The sequence below is a fragment of the Dama dama genome, chromosome 32, assembly GCF_033118175.1.
Source record: "Dama dama isolate Ldn47 chromosome 32, ASM3311817v1, whole genome shotgun sequence".
NCBI lineage: Eukaryota > Metazoa > Chordata > Mammalia > Artiodactyla > Cervidae > Dama > Dama dama.
In genome coordinates, this window is record NC_083712.1 from 20886318 (window position 1) to 20908097 (window position 21780).

The 21780-nt window shown below is 45.1% G+C and overlaps 1 protein-coding gene and 1 non-coding gene across 2 annotated transcripts in view; one reads left to right on the plus strand and one right to left on the minus strand.

The window, feature by feature from the left end:
• STOX2 (storkhead box 2) overlaps nucleotides 1-21780 on the plus strand; it is a 148857-nt gene that overhangs the window by 15599 nt on the left and 111478 nt on the right. The gene's annotated exons all lie outside the window — the stretch shown is intronic.
• Nucleotides 4618-4724, minus strand: LOC133050680 (U6 spliceosomal RNA). The gene has a single exon (XR_009691662.1). It is a non-coding gene; the product is annotated as a U6 spliceosomal RNA (small nuclear RNA).

A 21780-nucleotide genomic window follows, 5' to 3' on the forward strand; every position in this document is an offset into this window, starting at 1 on the left:
GTGAACAAGAACTCACACCAAGGGAGCATCGTACCAAGGGGAGCCCTATGGATCTTGCTCAAGATGACTTATTAACTAGAAACATCTTCAGTTTAGGCTTATACAGAAGTTTAAACCCTAAAGGCAAAGTCATCATCAGATTGCAGAATATGTATAAACATTATATGTACTTACAAAAAAAAAAACAAAAAACAAGTGTATTCCAAAAATTTAAATATAAGAAAGAAATACAAAAGCTATGTGTCAGAGACCTGAAAGGCATATTTAACATTAATAACAGAAGGGGCCTGGGCCTCTTGTAGATTTTGCAGTGCTGGTTTTTAAAATTAGAAGCTGGGTATGTTGTGACCTAAGAAGCATATGATCTAACTGTTGCTAGGGTAAGGGGACTGCTTTTGCCAAAAGCTGAGTAAACAAGATCAACCCACATAAATTGATGTCTCTGATCCTCACAGCTCATTGACCATCTGCTTGTTTTGTTTTTTTTTTTCTTTAATTCTGTGTTTTCTCCCCTTCAATATCTGTGTATCTGACACTTTGGAATTCAGATCTGCTTAATGAGATTAGTCAGTCATCTTTGCACTTCTGCTATTTGCTTTTTTTCTGTGAAAGTTTGAAGAACCTTGAAAACCCTGGAATCAACCCGAAGACCTAAAAATTTAAGAACGTCTCGTTCTGAGATTTGTGCCTAAGCTGTGAATGTTTCTCCTTGGATTTTTAAAGTGTTACTTGTTTTTCAGGAGCTGTCTCTTCATTTTGAATGCAAAGGGAGTCTTAAGTCTTTTCCCAGCATGTCATATCCCGTTGGTGCGTTGTTTAGATCTGTCCGTAAGCATTTTTGGACTATGCACATGTAAAAATGGGGAGGACTGGTTTGTTTTTTAGAGTGTTCGAGATTTTAGAAGGGTGTTGAAGACTGCCTTGTCGACTGTTAAGGGGCTGTGCTAGCAGCCCTTGACTGCAACTTTTCTACTGAAACACCGTGATTTGGGATTGTTTTCATACATGCTGTGGGAGGAATAATGCCACTCTTTTTACTGTCTCCCAGGTAGGCTGAAAGGCTGAGTGAGGCAATGTGTGCGAACAGGCTTTTGAGTTCTTTGGAAGAAAGCTGTTTCAATCAGGCATATAATTAGTTTCACCCCCATTATTACTGTGCTGCTTCTAAAACTTGCACAGGGCAGCTTCACGGTAAGGCAGCGTGATGGTTGAATCAGCCCAAAGCCGTCAAGGCTGCCCACCCTCCCCCGCAACTCTTCCAGTTGGAAATGGCTTCATTTTCCCAGGATGGCACTCCCATGCTCAGCAGAGAGTTGGAAATGACGTCATCTCCATCAGAGAGGGTGGATGAGCTCTGTTCTCCGGCTTGCTGTCCCCTCCATGTCCAGGTGCATGTCTTCTGTTGTGCGAAAGCCCACCTTTCTTCCCACCTGGGCTGGATGTCTGAGACCCACTTTGCCTGCGGCTCCTGTAAGTACGTGGCGAGTGGACCATCATTCCATCTTCCCTAGAGAAGGGGTTCTCTGACTCAGACTGGCTTTCACCAGCATCCTAGCAGATGGCAAGAAAGAAACAGATCGCAGAGACTTGGAGAGAGGGAAAAAAAAAAGGCTGTGTGTGTGCTACCCACGCTTGAGGCTGTAGCTGTAGGTGGATATTGGCTTATCGGTGACATTGTGGGAAAGTCCTCATTCCCTGGGAAAAGTGAGTCTTTCACAAGTCACTTTTCTTTGAGGGGGGGTGGTGTCTGCTTTTGTCTGCACCCCCAGCTCTCCATGCAGTCAAAACTGCAGAAGACAGTCTTTTGTATGCACTGTCTCTTAGAGAAGGGGAGAGCCATGGGGCCAGAGATTGGATTTATAGAATTCTCCCAAAGCGGCTGTCGTCTTGGGTGTTGACTTCTTGAAAGCTCAAGAGTCTCAGGAGGCCTGAGATTATGAATGAGCTTATATGACTTTTTTGAGCATTTTAAAGCATACTCATCATTGCGAGTAATTGTACAGAGCTCTTTTACCAGTATTTTCTCTCGATTTGTAGAACCGTGCACAAACATACACACAGAGTATCGTTTTCCACCACAATTGAGTTTGCATGCTATGGGGAAGCTTTGGCTTCTGTGCGCACTCAAGAACGGAGTCACATGCATGTCAAGAGCTCCTGTTCCTCAGGCTTCGAGTGGGTCTCTGTTGCCTTGTTCACTGGCCAACATTCTGCCCCAGTGGTCATCCGGGGCCCTTATGTGTTGAGGATTGTGAAGAAGCTGAGCACCAGTTCTTTTTTTTATTTAAACTGGCAAGCATGCAAACTCTTAGTTGTGGCATGGAGGAACTAGTAATCCTTCCCCAACCAGGGATGGAACCGCGGGCCCCCTGCAGAGGGAGCCAGGAGTATTAGCCACTGGACCACCAGGGAAGTCCCTCCAGTTCCTTTAGTTATTACTTTCTTAAAAACAGAGGGTCTTCCCTTCTTTTTCTTTCTCCCCTCCTCTTCCTACAGGCTTTGATCTTGGACAGGTGGTAGCGGGTACCACAGTCAGGGTCTTAGAGGATGGGGTAGAAGAAAGAGGCTTTGGGTTGTTTTCTCCTCCTTATTGATAGCACTTCCAGAGGCTGAGTTGCCTTTCTAGGGAATCTGTATGTGTGCCCCGGGCCAGGTCTCCTTTTGGGGAGAAGAGCCAGGGACTGGGTACCATGGGGCTCTGTGACCCAGCGCATCTTTGCTCACATGCCCTGGGAGCCCAGCTTCCAGCATCTCCATCCACTGCCTCTGCCTTTGCCTTCGACGGAGTGGTAGTTGGTGCCCCTTTGCAAAGGCCTCTGAGAAACTTGAGTGACACTATGCGTGCGTGCTTATTTGCTCAGTCATGTCCAACTCTTTGCAACTCCATGGACTATAGCCTGCCAGGCTCCTCTGTCCATGGGATTCTCCAGGCAAGAATACTGGAGTGGGTTGCCATTTCCTCCGCCAGGGGATCTTCCTGACCCAGGGATGACACCCGCATTTCCTGTGACCCCTGCATTGGCAGGTGGATTCTTCACAACTGTGCCATCTGAGTAGTCCTGAGTGCCATTGTGTCTGGAGGGTAAACTTAAGACCTGGCTCTTAAGAGGGAGGGAAGGTGTTTGGCTGATTTTAGTCTTGCATCAGTACTTTGAATATTGTTGTCCCGGTGACCCCAAGTGAACTAGCATCTTCACAGGAACATTTTTCTGATGCTTAAAGCGCCATGTGCGCCTCTGGCAGTCCAGATCTCCTGGTGACCCAAGTTCTGTTTCTTGCAGACACCTGAACGCTGTCCCTGACACACAGACTGTTTTGACTAAGACCCTGTCTGTCATTTGAACTTGAAGGGGAGACTCCAAGCAGTCTGAGCCTTTACCCCTGACTTGACCAGGCTCCAGGCTCTTGGCAGCCTCCCAGAGGGAGCTTTCCAAGGGGTGGGTGGCAGGTCTGGGGGCCTGGGCATCACTTCCTCCCGGGGCAGTGCCTGCCTTGGCCCAGCCACCTACCTGGCTGGCTCTGACCCTGAGCGGATAACGAATAGTCTTCCCTTGTTTATAGCGTTAGTAACCGGAAAGGGAGCTCCACCGGATTGGAGGTTTTTAAAAATGAAAGTAGTCAAGTTAAGCTAGGGGGACGGGAGGAGAGGCTGCCAACTGAAGTGATTTGAGAGGTGCTAAAAGACCCCCACCAGCACGGAGGCCAGCCCTAGGGCAGCCTCCCCAGCGGGGGCCCTGCCCCCACCCCACTGCTGCCAGGCGGCCTAAGCCACGTGGCCTAAATGCTGGGCCCGCCCTCTCACTTGTCTGCCGATCCGGGGGGTTGTGAATGAGTGGGGTGGGTCAAGGTCTTGACACACGTGGCCCCCTGGGTGCCACTGTGACCTGGGAATGGAGGACCCGATCTCAGCGTGAGAGAGGTTTCCAGTGGTGCTCACACCGTGATGCACGTTTGGCCTCTGTCGCGGGACGTCGGGTGGGGGAAGGACCCTGGAGCCGAGGGCTCCATCCATAGGGCCACGGCTCAGCTCCATTCAGGAATAAAGGCCCTGGGCTATCCAAGTGTTGACCCGAGACAAATAGAGGGCCAGATGCCCTCCAGTGAAGATGGGGTCATTTGGGGTCAGCACATAAGTGCAACTCAGGGTCGGCAACCACGGGGAGCCACAGGGAAGTCCCCACACAGCAAGAGAAGGAGGACGCTTTTATAAAAGAGGGGAAACAGAAGTTGGGGGGCTGCGGGAAACAAAGGGCCCCTCGCTTTTCATTGGTTGGGTCCTTGCTGGGAAAGAAGAGTCTTCCTTTTTCCTGGCGGGCTCTGCTGTCATCACAGGACGTGAGAGCGCCCCCTTCTGGTCTCCCAATTCTATTGAGGTTCTGTTTATTAATTTTTTACAATATCTTCCGTTTTTTTTTTTTTTTTTTTTTCGGATGCTGTAAATCTGTAAAAATGTTCCCACTTTTAAAAATATTAAAGGATTAAAAATGGGGAAAAAAACCTTACATGTGAACTAAATTTGACCAGTTTTCCACCTTTGGGATAAATATTAGTCTCTCTTTTTTTTTTTTTTTTTCTTTTATTTTTATTAGTTGGAGGCTAATTACTTTACAATATTGTAAAAATATGGAACGCTTCATGAATTTGCGTGTCATCCTTGTGCAGGGGCCATGCTAATCTTCTCTGTATCGTTCCAATTTTAGTATATGTGCTGCCAAAGCGAGCACAATACTAGTCTCTTAAGTTCTCTCTGAGATCACAATCTTATGGTCTTGGATTTCTGTTCCTCATGCTGTTCCAACTGTGGTCCATGTTCCAACACATCAGCCTCAGCTGGTCGCTTCAGAGAAATGGAGAATATCAGACCCCATCTGCATTTTAATACGGGTCCAAAGATCACAGTTTGAGAAGCAATGGACTGGAATATCATTTCAGGGAAGGGTCAGATAAACAGTTTTGGAGTGGGGGAAAACATGAACAGTCATCAGTATTAGCACGAATGCAGTCTTCAGATTAATTCATTGATGGAAAGAATGAATGGGTTCAAATCCATGAAGGTCACTATGGACGAAGGAAGGAAACAGGCCTGTAACACTGTGGTTGGGATGTTGTTTTGTATCCTGTGGGCACTGGGGTGGGATACATGGAAGCAGTGAGCTTCTGGTTGAGGATAAAGGATTTTTGTGGTGGTGGTTTTTAAACTCGATTAAGAATTCTAAGCACCTACCTGATGCCACACTTTGCTTAACTCTTTCACATAATTTATCCCATTAAATCCTGACAACAGTATTTTGCCATGAGGATGATCACGTGGATGTTTTACAACCGGAAACTGAGCACCAGGCAGCTTAGGAAGCCTTCCAAGGCCACCTGCTAGCACAGAAATACTGCAGTTTGCACCCAGGAGTGCTCAGGCTTCTCACCTAGAGAGCAGTCCAGCTCAAGCTCCTTTCCTGTAACTTGGCCAAGGCCGGGCCTTGCTGGAGACTTTAAACAATTTCTAGTTACTTTTGGGAGAGGTTTTTCTCTTAGATCTAACATGGAGGGTTTGCCCAATTAAAACTGAGAGCAGCTCCAAAATAATAAATATCTGATACTCCTATAAAGACTGATGGTTCTGTTTGAACAGTTGTCTCCTGCTGTTAATCTCGGAAGTTGGTTCCTGATTTTGATTTGAAATTCGAATTGCAGACAACAGCAAAATCAGGAACATACATGGATTCTTGGTGTTGAAAGAAAAGTGAAAGGGTGTGAATTTAAAAAGCATGTTCATTGTGCACTTTTTATGAAAAATCTTCCTTTATAACGACTTCTTCAATTTAGTATTTAACATTTCAAAGGATTTCGGAGGACTCTGCCTTCTCAAAAGTTGCCAAAGATTTCAGCTATTGTCATTATTAGACTTCAAAGCAGGGACTGCAGGCGATTTTAATGCCAATGCTTTTAATCCTAACCTTTGTATTGAGATTAGGAACACAAAGCGTAGCCCGTAAGGGGTAAACCAAATTTTCTTTTCTTTTTTTTTTTTTTTTTTGGTTTTGCTTTGTTTTTCTTTCCCCCAAAGAATTACAATGAAAACCCCAAAGCCCCACTCACTGGAATTGTTCTTCACTCATTGATAGTTTTTTTTTGGAGCTGTAAGCTGTGATGAAATCTGCACAATGGTATCTGTCATTGAAAAAATAGCTGCTGTAATGAAAGGACTTGGCACTTAAAACAGACAATTTCAGGTGTTCACAGCCTGTTTCCACAAAAGAAAGCCGTGAGTCTCTCCCAAATTACCTTGTATGTGTCCTTATTGTTTGAAGGGCATATGTGTGTATGGGGGAGTTGGTATAAATTAGCTGCAATGACCTCAGACAGCCTCAGCCTCGCCTCCACTGACCACTTACCCACATACATGGTCAGTTTCTCAGTCCCTGTTAGACTATAGACCGTAGCCCACCGGGCTTCTCTGCCCTTGGGATTCTCCAGGCAAGAATACTGCAGTGGGTTGCCATTTACTCCTCCAGGGGATCTTCCTGATCCAGGGATGGAACCTGTGTCTCTTGCATCCCCTGCATTGGCAGGCGGGTTCTTTCCCACTAGAGCCATTTGGAATATAGAGTAGTGTGTTCCCATTAATCCCAAACTAATGAGGCACAGTTGTAGGAGTTCCAAGTGGCATAGTTGGTTTGCTGCTGCTGAGAGAGGGGTGAGCAGGAGCTGTTTTAGGTGTGTGGCTGGCTTCATCAGAGGCTTAGGGAATGAGATAATAAACAGATGATGAACAGAAGAAGGATAAGGTGTACTTGGAAGGATGGAGATGAGAGATATGGAAAGGTGATAGTGTGTTATGGTACAGACAACGCTGAATTCAGAAGTCAGATACCGGGGCTTTGTCCACGTTGGATGGCCAACTTGTTACACAGGCTTGGGAAACTTGTTCTGTACCTCAGTTCCCTGACCGTACAGTGCATGTGTAGGAGCAGACAGCTTTAAATGTCTTCTTTGCCCGTTATCAGACTACTTGATTCTAACCTGAAGTACCCAGGCATAAACCAGCCAGCCAGCCAACCATCCAAACAAGCCAAGAGACATGATGTGGAGGATAAAACATCGTGCTAATTTTGCAGAGGAATTGAAAGATACTGTTAGAATTTTCAAAAGATAACATCATGGCCTGATCAAAGACAAAGGTAATTTTTGTCATCTACATTAACTATACCAGGAAAAGTATGTTTGGTTGCCACAAAGATGGGAAAGACGAGACTGAAATGTTCAGATTAAGATTAATTTGGCATTTATGCCTATGAAGATGAGACATACAGAAGAAAAGACCTAGAAAAAAATGTGAAAGAGACAGCAGAAAGATTGAACGTTATTTTACTATTTTCCTCTCATTTTAGAGTTTGGACAACCAAACTGTGAAATTTTAGCATCTTATCCCTGACAGATAAAGAACATTGTAAGATAGTAGTTTTGACTGTTTGGTAATATATTTCTGAATAGGATTTAGTGATTTTTTTTCCATCTGTGTTCAGACTCTCAGGAGGAAATATTTCCAAAGGAATACAGAGGCTGGATATTTAAAATTTAGACCACTGGATAGATAGCAGTTAGGTTTGTCTGATTGGCTGCATACCAGGTAAAAGGATGAGGGTGAAAACTTTGTAAGTAACACTGTAGCGTGGTCCCTACCTCTTTAAGATCCTTTCTGCCTTCAATGAGATTGAAGTGAATTATTTTATGTGAGCCGCAACAGCTGCTGAGGTTCCCTATAAACTCAGAGATTGTCCAGGAAAGAAGTACAAGTTCAGGCATCAAGAGGGAGAGGAAGTCTTAAACAAAATCATGGAGAATGAGAAGAGGCTTGGTCAGTGAATCGAAAGGACATCCCCGTGGCACATTTTAAGATCTTAAACGTTTGTTCAAATGACTAAATCAAAGTGTTGATCTTTGAAAACCAGGATTCAACATGAGTTACTACCTGGGGGCCTTAAAAACCCAATAAAAACAATGTAATCTCTATGTAAAATGCTGTTTAGTCATAAGTGCAAAGAAAGAGTAATTGTTCTATGTTTAATTATCTTAATCTCATCCCCACTCAAACCTATGTCATACCACAATTTAAATTTTCCATCTGATTTCATCCTCTCACTGGCCTGCGAGCCATCACACTTGTAGCTCTGTAACACAGGCAAATAATGACCAAAAAATTCTAATAGATGAGACATCTTTAGGCATCTCCATCTGGGAAGTGGAAGTTACTTTGAACCAACAACTTTAAAATAACCGGTTTCGACTGGTTTGCCCTTAAACTGACCTAGAACTGAATTAATTACATGTCACGAGAGCCCCAGCTAAAGTACCGTTCTGTAATATGCTTTATGACCAACTATACCATTTGAGAAGTATGAGTAAGTGGCTGGTATTAGGACTTTAGATCTAATGTACATAAATACCCGACTCACTATTCTGAAAAATTACAGTGGAATTGTTTGTTCTGAAACAGATTCCAGTCTGTTCTCTCTTTACAAGGACTTCCAAATGGAATTTGGAAAACCGAATCTCTGAGATGAAACTCCATTCCCTCGATCCATGTCAGACCTGGCGTGGTTTTTCTGTGTATGGAGCTTTCTGTTCTCTGATTCTTTACTCTCCATTCACATCCATCTTTATGGGTTCCTGAGTGCTGGGTTCCCACTTTTTTTTTTTTTTTTTTTAGCAATCATAAAAGAGAGAACAGGGCATTTCCCAGATGTAAAACTCTTTCCTGTTTCCCAGTGGGTCAGTTAATCCTGGACCATTTCTAGAGTTCAGCAAAACTTAATTCAGTTAAATTCTGTCCCTTCATTCCATCCCAATTCTGGCTGCATAAAGAAGAACAAAGCCAAGACTTTGGCCAGTGTCAGAAAAATATCTTTCTTCCAACGTTTAGGTTGACTGCGTAGTTCTTGTAGTTGGACAAATGTGCCATGGAGTTTTAGCAGCTGTTAGGATTTACTATGCCTGAGTTGCCCTTTAAACTGCTTGTCTGACATATTTTGCTGCTTGTTTTTAAGTGGGCTTCATATTTCATAGTATCTTATATCTGGAGGAAACCTTGGGAAACTTCTGGTTGAACCCATTTGCTTTAGAAGTCAAAAGACTTATTTTAAGGTCACAGAGCCTGTGAGTGGCAAGTGAAAGTCGCTCAGTTATGTCCGACTCTTTGCGACCCATGGACTATACAGTCCATGGAATTCTCAAGGCCAGAATACTGGAGTGGGTAGCTGTTCCCTTCTCCAGGGAATCTTCCCAACCCAGGGATCGAACCCAGTTCTCCTGCATTGCAGGTGGATTCTTTTTTTTTTTTTTTCCATTTATTTTTATTAGTTGGAGGCTAATTACTTTACAATATTGTAGTGGTTTTTATCATATGTTGACATGAATCAGCCATGGATTTACATGTATTCCCCATCCCGATCCCCCCTCCCATCTCCCTCTCCACCCGATTCCTCTGGGTCTTCCCAGTGCACCAGGCCTGAGCACTTGTCTCATGCATCCAGCCTGGGCTGGTGATCTGTTTCACCCTTGATAATATACATGTTTCGATGCTGTTCTCTCGAAATATCCCACCCTCGCCTTCTCCCACAGAGTCCAAAATTCTGTTCTGTACATCTGTGTCTCTTTTTCTGTTTTGCATATAGGGTTATCGTTACCATCTTTCTAAATTCCATATATATGCGTTAGTATACTGTATTGGTCTTTATCTTTCTGGCTTACTTCACTCTGTATAATGGGCTCCAGTTTCATCCATCTCATTAGAACTGGTTCAAATGAATTCTTTTTAATGGCTGAGTAATATTCCATTGTGTATATGTACCACAGCTTCCTTATCCATTCGTCTGCTCATGGGCATCTAGGTTGCTTCCATGTCCTGGCGATTATAAACAGTGCTGCGATGAACATTGGGGTGCACGTGTCTCTTTCAGATCTGGTTTCCTCGGTGTGTTTGCCCAGGAGTGGGATTGCTGGGTCATATGGCAGTTCTATTTCCAGTTTTTAAAGGAATCTCCACACTGTTCTCCATAGTGGCTGTACTAGTTTGCATTCCCACCAACAGTGTAAGAGGGTTCCCTATTCTCCACACCCTCTCCAGCATTTATTGCTTGTAGACTTTTGGATAGCAGCCATCCTGACTGGCACGTAATGGTACCTCGTTGTGGTTTTGATTTGCATTTCTCTGTTAATGAGTGATGTTGAGCATCTTTTCATGTGTTTGTTAGCCATCTGTATGTCTTCTTTGGAGAAATGTCTTGCAGGTGGATTCTTAACCAGCTGAGTCATCAAAACCCAGGTTAGAACTCCAGTTACCTAATTCTTGCCCCAGTGGTTTGGTCATTTGTATCAGAATAGGATGTAGTGATATTTTTCACCTCTCTCCAAACTCAGGAGGAACATTTTCTGAAGAATGCATGTTATTGGTGGAGATTGTAAAAAACATAGACCACTTGATTAAAAAAAAAAAAAAGACCACTTTATATAGTGGTTACTTTTTCACCTTTTATTTTGCACAATTTCTAATGTGCAGAAAAGTAGAGAGACTAGAAACAGAAGCCCAATAGCCAGGTTCGACCATTTCTAATTCACGATTCATCTTGTTTCATCTGTATCCCTACCTTCTCTCCCACCCCATATTATTCTGAAGTAAACTCAGACATCATATTATTTCATCCATAAATAGATCAGTACGAATTTCCAAAAGATTGACATGTAAAAAGATAACCACAGTACTACTATTAACTGAAATAAATTAGCAGTAATTCCATAGTATTATCAAATATCCTATAGTCTGTTTAAAAAATCTGTTATAAATAATGTATGATCATTTTATTTTCAAATATGTTTTTCCTAGGAGAAACAAACTCAGTTAATAATGGTGGGTGTTTGAGATGAGAGAGGGAAGAATTGGGAGTTTGGGGTTAGCAGATGCAAACTGTTATCCATAGAATGGATAAACAACAAGGTCCTACTGCATGGCACAGGGAATGATATTCCAATATCTTGTGATAAACCATAATGGAAAAGAATATGAGAATGTGTGTATATATACATGTATAACTGAATCACTTTACATGCAGTAGAAATTAACACAACATTGGAAATCAACCATACTTGAATAAAATGCATTAAAAAGAATGGTGGGTGTTTTAGGTCAATGAAAAGAGAGAGGGGCTATACATGACTGTCAGTATCACTGATAAAAACATGTCACGAGTTTACAGTCAGCAAGGAATTTACTAGATATTCACTTGGATTTGCCGTGTTTTAATTCTCCTTTCTACCTAAACTGTAAATTTTCATGTGATATTTTCCAAAGGCATTGCAGCTGTTCTCTTTGTATCCCTTCAAATCGAGCGTCAGGATATGAAAGAGACTTGTCACCACGGAAAGGGAGAAAGTCGTGGCTATTTTTGGTGGCAGGTTCAGAGCAGATTTTTCCTTTGCGTCAGCAGACGTGAATACCCTCAGCTCCTCGAGTTCTAGTTTCCTAGCATGGGATAATAAGATATTTTCTGGCTGGGGACAGGCTCTGTTCATTACAAGTTAGGGGTGATGAATTGATTCTTTGGAGGAAATGGTTGATAATGCATTTCTCATTTCTTCATTTATTCCTTTTTTAAAAAATAATTGTATTTACTCTTTTATTTTGGCTGTGCTGGGTCACTGTTGCCGCGGGCTTTTCTCTAGTAGTGATGAGCACTGACTACTCTCTAGTTTTGGTGCATGGGTGTCTCATTGCGGTGGCTGCTTTTGTCGTGGAGCATGAGCTCTAGGGCATGTGGGCTTCAGTAGCTGCAGCTCCCAGGCGCTAGAGCAGACAGCGTATTAAAAAGCAGAGACATCACTTTGCCAACAAAGGTCCATAGAGTCAACGCTATGGTTTTTCCAGTAGTCATGTACGGATGTGGGAGTTGGACCATAAAGAAGGCTGATTGCTGAAGAATTCATGCTTTCAAACTGTGGTGCTGGAGAAGACTCTTGAGAGTCCCTTGGACAGCACGGAGATCCAACCAGTCCATCCTAAAAGAACTCAGCCCTGAATATTCATTGGAAGGACTGGTGCTGAAGCTGAAGCTCCAATACCTTGGCCACCTGATGTGAAGAGCTGATTTCATTGGAAAAGAATCTGATGCTGGGAAAGATTGAGGGCAGGAGGAGAAGGGGATGACAGAGGCTGAGATGGTTGGATGGCATCACCGACTCAGTGGACATGAGTTTGGGTGGACTCCGGGAGTTGGTGATGGACCGGGAGGCCTGGCGTGCTGCAGTCCATGGGGTCACAGAGTCGGACACGACTGAGCGACTGAACAATAACAACAAAGGCTCTAGAGCGCAGGCGCAGTAGCTGTGGAGATGTTGAGCTTAGTTGCTCGGCGGCGTGTGGAATCTTCCCAGAGCGGGGATCGAACCCATTTCTCCTGCGTTGGGAGGCAAATTCTTCACCACTGAGCTACCAGGGAAGCCCTCATTTCCTCCTTTTAAATGTCTTCAGGGACAGAAGTCAAGTGCACCTTTTGAATGACTGTCCCATCTCAACGCCCTCAGATAGGCGTGGAATTTGAGTTGCAGGATATGAAGTCCCAAAGAAAGAAATCTCCTCATTGCTTGTCTGCGGTAATGAGAAAGTTAGGCATTTTGGCAAACCCGAGAACACGTTTACAGGAGACTTTTTATTCCTTAGAGAAAGATTAGAAAAATTGGGTCCTGGGTGGTGAGAAGCAGGCAGCAAGATCTTCCTGAAGGCAGCAGTCATGAAAGTCAACGCGCTAGAGAATCAACCAGCGGGGAGAAAAGAAAGAAACTAGCGGAGAAAGCACAGCCGCATGCTTGGTGTTGTGTTCCTGTGGCCACACACCTGAAACGAACCACGGAGGGAAGTGTGATCTGAAACGAGCTGGACGTCCGATCTCGGTCAGACTCACTTCGCGGACATAACACACCCATGTCATGTGCTTATGGGGGCCGCAGCCACACCTGGTGATTGGCTTAAAAATTTCCCTCCCGTTCCCATCCCCTTACCACCTTTCCACATTTGGACAAAGTCCTTGCTCCTCATCTCTCCTAGTGTTTGTTGTCGTGCGCTGGTTTTACTTTGTCTCTCTGCCATTGGTTTTGGCTGGTCTAGGAGGCGCAAGTGTTTCAGGGGAAAAGGGGGGGATTACATCGCCGATAAATCCTGCAGTTGGAGCAGCTGTTTTTGTGATTCAGGTGCACCACTGGGCTCTCCGCAGCCCTGCTTTCTGCGATGATTACCTCCTGCTTGCGTCCTCCACCCTGGCCTTGAGATGCGGTGATTCTCCCGCATCTGTGGGACCTTGTGGGGCCGGCTGTCTCGTCTCTGCTGCGTTCGTGGTGCCGAGGAAGGAAGAGGAGACGCCGCAGCTTCTGGAATCAGAATAGGATGTAAAAAGATAAAGATGCGCCAGCCCGGTGGGTGAGCAGCATCTCTGTGTCTCCCTCACTCCCAGGGTCCTGCTCTTTCAGCCTTTTCGTGTGTAACTCATGGGATTTGTAGGACATCTTCCTTTAAAAATGCATTGAAAAAAACTTATTTATTCATTTGGTTGCAGTAGTTGTGGTGCACTTATTCTGCTGAGCGTGCTACATACTTTTTCATATTTATTCTCCACACAACAGTAGGAGAAAGCCACTTCCTCCATGTTACCTTGGAGGAAACGATGGCCTCGTAGAGATTTTTGGACTTTGGTCGAGGTGATGCATCTAATAAGTGTTAGATCCAGGAGCTTTCTAATACCTGCAGATGGAGGCAAGTATCTTAGACCCGAGTGTATTCTCCTTCACCACGGGAGAAAAATAGGGTGTTGGGGAGCTCCATTTTTCTTGTATTTCTGAGACAACTTAATTTTTAAATTAAATTTTTTTTGGAGGATAGCTGTTTTACTATGTTATGTTAATTTCTGCTGTACCAACAAAGTGAATCAGCCGTCCATTTACACACATCCCCTCTCTTTTGGATTTCCTTCCCGTTTAGCATTGAGTGGCGTTCCCTGTTATACAGTTGGTCCTCATTAGTGATCTATTTTACACATAGTGGTGTGTATATGTCAATTTCAATTTCCCAACTCATCCCAGCCTTCCTTTATCCCCCCGGCATCCGTACATTTGTTCTGTACGTCTCTGTCTGTTTCTGCTTTGCAAATAAGATCATTATACCACTTTTCTAGATTCCACATATATGCGCTATTACACGGTATTTGTTCTTCTCTTTCTTGCTTCACTCTCTGTGACAGTCTCGAGGTCCATCCACGTGAGACACCTTCATTTTTCAAAGAATGGGGATTCCAGGCTCCAAACAATTTCTGCCCCCTTAGCCCATGCCCCCCAAGCAGTAATAATAGTAGCTAACATTTGCAGTGACGTCTCCATAGCAGGCATCCTCTAAGCAAGTTCGTGTGGATTCATTGATTTGAATCTTACAGCAGCCCTAAGAGTTCTGCTAGCATCCCCATTTTCCAGTTGAGAAAATCAAGACTCGGGTGGTCACACAGTGGGGATGGTCAGCGGCCCAGGGCATTCACCCGGGGAGGCGGCCTCCAGCCTCTGCACCCCCGGCCCTCTGATTGTACCTCCCGGGTCCCAGGTCCACGGAGGCTCCGTGCTGTTGGCTTCCTCCTGGCCTTGAAGGAGCCTGGACCCGGAGGCCCCCGTGAGGTCTGGCAGAGGCAGCGCAGCCTAATTGGGATCTGGATGCACGCTGCTGCCTGCTCGGTGCCAACCCCGTGGTTACTTCTTATTCTGACTTGCTTATTTATGGGCCCTGGGGCTTGGCAAGGAAGGAGCTAGAGGGTCAGACAGTCTGCACCGGAACGAGACAGATTCTTGCTCCTGTTAATGAGAGTTAAACATCTCAAGGGCTGCTTTTCCCCGCCCCGTTCTCCCACTTCCTTCTTTTGGAAAGTGCTTGAACCTTGCCATCAAGCAGGTGGCCATGAGGTGGCTGCTGGACCCCTTGTTCCGTGGGCTCCCCAGGCTTCGGATGAGGGTGGGGGGCAAATGCTCCTTTCTTCTCAAGCTCGGAAAACAAGTTGGCTTCTTTCTGGCCTGAGTGATCTGCACAGATTTACTCTAAAGGGAAGGTTTGCTTTCATAAGCTGCCAAGGAAGTTCTTGAAGCATTATTGGGCCATCTCGCCTGGTTTATTTATTTTCTTAATGAATTCAACTTTGGTTTAGGAGTTTGCAGGAGTCCAAGGATAGGGGATGACAGAGGATGAGATGGCTGGATGGCCTCACCGACTCGATGGACATGAGTTTGAGTGAACTCTGGGAGTTGGTGATGGACAGGGAGGCCTGGGGTGCTGCGATTCATGGGGTCGCAAAGAGTCGGACAGACTGAGCCACTGAACTAAACTGAACTGAAGGATAGTCATCAATAATATTGTTGCAGGTTGAATTGGGTCCCCTCTCCCAATTCCTTGGGCTTCCCAGGTGGTGCTAGTGGTACAAAAGCCGCCTGCCAGTGCAGGAGACATAAAAGACGTGGGTTCGATCCCTGAGTCAGGAAGATCCCTTGGAGGAGGGTATGGCAACCCACTCCACTATTTTTGCCTGGGGAATCCCATGGACAGAGGAGCCTGGCTTGCTACAGTCCATTGGGTCGCAAAGAGTCAGACATGTCTGAAGTGACTTAGCATGCAGCACCCCATTCCTGTGTTGACATTCTAAGCCCTGGGACCTCAGAATATGACTGTGTGTTTTTGTTATTTATTTGGCTACAAAGGGTCTTAGTTGTGGCATGCTGGATCCAGTTCCCCAACCAGGGATTAAACCTGCGCCCCCTGCATTAGGAGCTCGGGGTCTTAGCCACTGGACTGCCAAGGAAGTTCCCAGTATGACCTTATTTGGAGGTAGCGTTGTTGTTGATGCAATTAGTTAAGATGAGGTCATCCTCGGGTAGAGTGGCCCCTAATCCCATGTGATTGGTGTCCTTGTAAAACAGTGACATTTGAACACGGAGATACACATGGCGAAACGCCGGGTGAAGACAGGGGTGATGCAGCAGCAGCCAAGGAAGGCCAGGATGGCCAGCGCGCCGCCAGCAGCTGGCCTCCCAGCCCCGAGGACGAGCCCACCCTGCCCACGCTCCAGAGCTTCTCCAGAGTTGTGAGAGAGTTTCTGTGGCTGAAGCTGCTCAGCGTGTGGCTTTTTGCTATGGCAGCCGTGGCAAACGGATGCAAACTAATTCTTACAAAGGAGCGAATAATAAAAATGAAAACATGAGTTTAGCAAAGTTGGATGGGCCTGCGCCTTTGTGGAAAGTGGGCTTTCTTTTTTTCCAGTATTGCAGCAAGCTTAGAATCAGAGGACCTTGGCCCTGGGGGCCCCGGCTGGGACTGACACGGGGGCTGCAGGGGCACCTGCTGGGCTCGGCCTGAGTCCAGGGTCACTAGCTCACTTCTGCTTCTCTCTGCCCACACTTCCTTTCCATTCATTCATGACTTCAGGTCCTTTGCACAAGATCCGTATCCCAGGAATAATCTTCTCTGTCAATTTCTCTCCTCTTTCCTGCCTCTTCCTTTTAGCCTTCCTAGTTTTGATAACGATGAGCCAGTTCCTTCCTTTCAGCTCTGCCGAACTGGAAGTGAAATCCCCACTACCATCTGGTAGGATAAAGACGCCCCCCCCCCCAAATTTTAGATTCCTCCTCCTTCTCCACCCCTCCAGTTGAAAACCTCAGATTTTATAATTATTAAGACATGCTCTCTGTTTAGAGACAAAAGAAAAAGTGACCTGCTTGATTCCATTTCCAGCAGTGTAGCAGACCATATATTCTGAAAAGTTTCCGGATTGAAAAAAAAAAAAAAAGAAAATCACTATAAATTTCCAGGTGAGATATTTCATAGCGTATTTTGGCTCTTCAGTCTCATAAAACACAAATCCAGCTCCATTCACCTTTCAGTACCTCTAGCAACTCATCCCCAAGGGAACTGGTCTGTTCATACCGAGCAAAGGAACTGGTAAACAGGGTAAGTTGCAACGGGGTTTGATTATTTAAAACCGTAAAAGAAAGAAAGAAGGGGAGGGAGGGGAAAGAATCAGGAGGAGGAGGAAGAAAGGGGAGAAGAAAGGAAGGAAAGGCGGGAACAAAGCATTGGTCAACAATCACCTGGGAGCCAGTGATGTTTGTAGAGAGTGGGTGGTATCGTGCTCAGGTCTTCGTGTTATTTGGGAGAATACGGAGGCAGTGATTTATCTTAGATTTTTTTCAAGTTCAAGAATGCTTGTTGAAATATCACTGAAAGAATCAAAGAAGACCCTAAGAGAGACAGAGAAGACCTAAATGATTTAACATGGCACAGTAAAGAACTTCCTGAGCTTTCCAGGGCTGCAGCACCTGATGTGGCCGTCAGAAGATGTGGGTGTGTGTTCAGCCCTGGACCTGGTAGAGGGTGTTAATTAGAATGAATTAAATTAACATTTGCTGAGCGCCAGCTGATTGCCAGGCACATATATCACGTAATCCTCAGAACAGCCCCATTAGATTGGCACTTAGGTTTCCCCCCATGCTCCAGAGGAAGAGCTGTTGACAGGGCATGTCTGAGGTTGCTCAGCTGGGAAGTGGAGCTGCTGGGATTCAGACACTGACAGATGTGCTCCAGAGCATTCACGTTTAGCTCCTAAACTGATCCACTCTAGCAAAATCCTTGCAGGGAAATCCTTGTTGTTGTTCAGTCATTCAGTCACGTCTGAGTGACCCCATGGACTGCAACATCCCAGGCTTCCCTGTCCTTCACTATCTCCCAGAGTTTGCTCAAACTCATGTCCACTGACTCAGTGATACCATCCAACCATCTCATCCTCTGTTGCCCCCTTCTCCTCCTGCCTTCAGTCTTTCCCAGCATCAGGGTCTTTTCTAGTGAGTCAGCTCTTCATATGAGGTGACCAAAGTATTGGAGCTTCAGCTTCAGCCTCTGTCCTTCCAATGAATATTCAGGGTTGATATCCTTTAGGATGGACTGGTTTGATCTTCTTGCAGTCCAAAGGACTCTCAAGAGTCTTCTCCAGCACCACAGTTTGAAACATCAGTTCTTTGGCACTCTGCCTTCTTTATGGTCCAACTCTTGGCATGCGTACATGACTACAGGAAAAACCATAGCTTTGACTAGACTGACCCTTGTTGGCAAAGTAATGTCTCTGCTTTTTAATACGCTGTCAAGTTTGACATAGCTTTTCTTCCAAGGAACAAGTGTCTTTTAATTTCGTGTCTGTAGTCATTGTCCACAGTGATTTTGGAGTCCTTGCCTTAGCAAAATTCTAAGTGGGGAGTAGAGAAGACTGTATTCCTCCAAGATGATTCAAGGCCTCTCCTCTCCATTCTCCCTTCCTAGAGCTGTGAGCCACCTCCCAGAAGCCTGCAGCTGTATACAGCTGGAGGACACTTTTGTTCTGATTTCATGGGAACTGCTGAAAGCTCTTAAACTTGGTCATTTGTCCATAAAATCACTTTCTCAAACTTTTCCCCTTTAGTTGCTGAGGTTGTGGTGGTGATTGTAATAGTCTGTCATGATATGTAAAAGCAAATTGGATGTTCTCGTAATTGTTGCATACTTAGGACATACTTAGCCTCTCATCTAAGCCAGTTATATTTCATTTGTTGGAAAAAAAGATTCATCCTTTAAAATCCATCTTTGTTATAGTGTGGTTTCTCATTTGGCTTGGAAAGCTGGTCTGTGGTGACTTGCAAACAGAATTGAAAGAAAACTTTCAAGATTGATTAGTCTGAAGGAGGTGTATGGATTTCAGTCTAAATCTCATGCTCATACGGTGGAGTGCAGAAACAATGCTCTTTCATGACCTAAAAGGGAAGGAAATCCAAAAAAGAGTGCATATATGTATACATATAGCTGATTCACTTTGCTGTACCATAGAAACTAACGTGTCATTGTAAAGCAACTGTACTCCCAATAAAAATTAATAAAGGCAAAGAAGTGATAAATACACAAATCTCATGCATAGTCTATATAAACCAATTGAGGGAGTCATTTGAGTTGTCCGAAGAAATGTGTCTTCTCTTCTACATGCACGTATATTCCTGCTGCTGCTGCTGCTGCTAAGTCGCTTAAGTCGTGTCCGACTCTGTGCGATCCTATAGACAGCAGCCCACCAGGCTTCTCCATCCATGGGATTTTCCAGGCAAGAGTACTGGAGTGGGGTGCCATTGCCTTCTCCGACGTATATTCATAAAACGTACTAATAAATTAGAAATTGGAGGGCTATTCTGACAGTAAAAAGAATTCTGTGAACTTCATTTGGACTCAGTTCAGTTCAGTTCAGTCGCTCAGTTGTGTCCGACTCTTTGCGACCCCATGAATCGCAGCACGCCAGGCCTCCCTGTCCATCACCAACTCCCCGAGTTTACTCAAACTCATGTCCATTGAGTCGGTGATGCCATCCAACCATCTCATCCTGTGTCATCCCCTTCTTCTCCTGCCCCCAATCCCTCCCAGCATCAGGGTCTTTTTCCAATGAGTCAACTCTTCACTAACCAAAAGCAATTAACAAATAATCCCAAATCTAGTAACTGCCCAAACTCATTATGGGGGCAGGAAAAATCCTGGATTGGGAATCTCAAGTGAGGAATTTGGGCTTTTCAACCTCTGTATGACTTGGGGGCAAACCATACTGCCATTAAGTCTTCGTTTTTTCATCTTTAATAATGATAACAAATCTTGCCTCACTGACTTCAGACCTTGTGAAAGTCAATAATATCCTATGAAGACATAATCCACTGGAGGCTCAAAGAGTCGGACATGACCGAGCAACTCACACACACACACATGGTGGATCAGAGGGAAAACAAAGTATGTATGATATTCCTCTATAAGCCTGAATCCACTCTACAAATTCTTAGGCATTTGTTGGGCTCCTGCTAGGAACACTGCCATGCCGTGACACACTTCAGTTGTATCCGACTCCTTTGCGGCCCCATAGACTGTAGCCCGCCAGGCTCCTCTGTCCATGGGATTCTCCAGGCAAGAACACTGGAGTGGGTTGCCATGCCCTCCTCCAGGGGATCTTCCCGACCCAGGGATGGAACCTGCATCTCCTGCGTCTCCTGCATTGGCAGGAGGATTCTTTCCCGACCCAGGGATGGAACCTGCATCTCCTGCGTCTCCTGCATTGGCAGGAGGATTCTTTACCTGCTGTGCCTGGGTATCTTCTTTCTCTTTTCTGAACCTGGTTTGTGGATCTTCTGTATTATAGCTATCCAACTCAACAGCACCCACGGTTTCTGTGTTATTTGCTGGTGGCAGCTGTGTCTCCCCCTGGAATTCAGCTTGTTTGGTTATCTGATGCAGAGCAGGATTCCTAGATGAACAAAAAAATCCAGAAAGGGTTCAGTTCAGATCAATTCAGTCGCTCAGTCATGTCTGACTCTTTGTGACCCCATGGCCTGCAGCACATCAGGCCTCCCTGTCCATCACCAACTCCCGGAGTTTACTCGAACTCATGTCCATCGACTCGGTGATGCCATCCAATCACCTCATCCTCTTTCGTCCCCTTCTCCTCCTGCCTTCAATCTTTCCCAGCATCAGGGTCTTTTCCAGTGAGTCAGTTCTTGGCATCAGGTGGCCAAAGTGTTGGAGTTCAGGTTTTTTTTAAATGCTTTCCCCCTTAGTGATCAAGAGTAATGATAAAATTGGCTGTTTTTTTCTTGATGCCTTCTCCTTGGCAGCAGTGAATGGGTACATTTGTAGGTTTACCTCGGATCTTCCCTTTAAGAGAGAGATTATTACCATCACAATGGAAACAAATAGAACTCAAAGACTGACTTTCCCCAGGCCCCCAACAAAGACATGTCTCCTTGGCGTCACCACACCTCACTGCCCTCTGTTACTCTGACTGTGATTAGTCTGACCTGGAGATGGTTGCTGGGATCCTGCCAACCTATTCCGGCCCCTGTCCTCCGAAAGACTCAGGCCCCTCTTGAGTTACTTCTCCTTGGTGAGTTCTTGCATCCCCAAACAACTGCTTTCTTTGGGACTAGAATTCACTGGGCACCGTGATTCAAAATAGCCCTGTTGGAAGTGGGTTATAGATGACGATGTACCTAAGTGGAGAGACTAAGAGAAATTCAGCTTAGATTTTGATAAGAATGGGAAGACTGAAATATATATATATGCAGTCTCATCATTCTTAGGACTTCTCCTAGATGTGTTTTACCCCATGGATTTATCACCTCCCACCACCTGTCTAGATTTGTTTGCCAAAATGTGCTCCAGCAACAAGTGGTCCTATGATTGGAGCTTGATGAGCAATTTGGCCTTTTTTTTTTTTTTTGGTAGCTTTACAAGGGGTGTTTGCACACGAAAGGCTCTGAGAAGTCCAGCAGGCATGTTGTAGCTTTAACACATCTTCTGAACTTAGGGTTCTTTTTAGCCTTGTTTACTTCTATAGAGGTTTACTTCTAAACAAGTAAAGCCTTGTTTTCTTCTATAGAAGAAAAGAGGCTTCCCTGGAGGCTCAGTGGTGAAGAATCCACCTGCCATTGCAGGAGACACAAGAGATGCGGGTTTGATCCCTGGTCCAGGAAGATACCCTGGAGTGGGAGATGGCAACCCGCTCCAGTATTCTTGTCTGGAAAATCCCATGGACACAGGAATGGCAGGCTTTAGTCTACAGTGATTACACTGCTGGCAGTGATTACTTGCTGGCAACCCTACAGGTGGTCCGCACAGGAAGAGAGCATCTTCTAAGAAAGATAATAAATGCTCAAGCTTTCTGATGACATTGA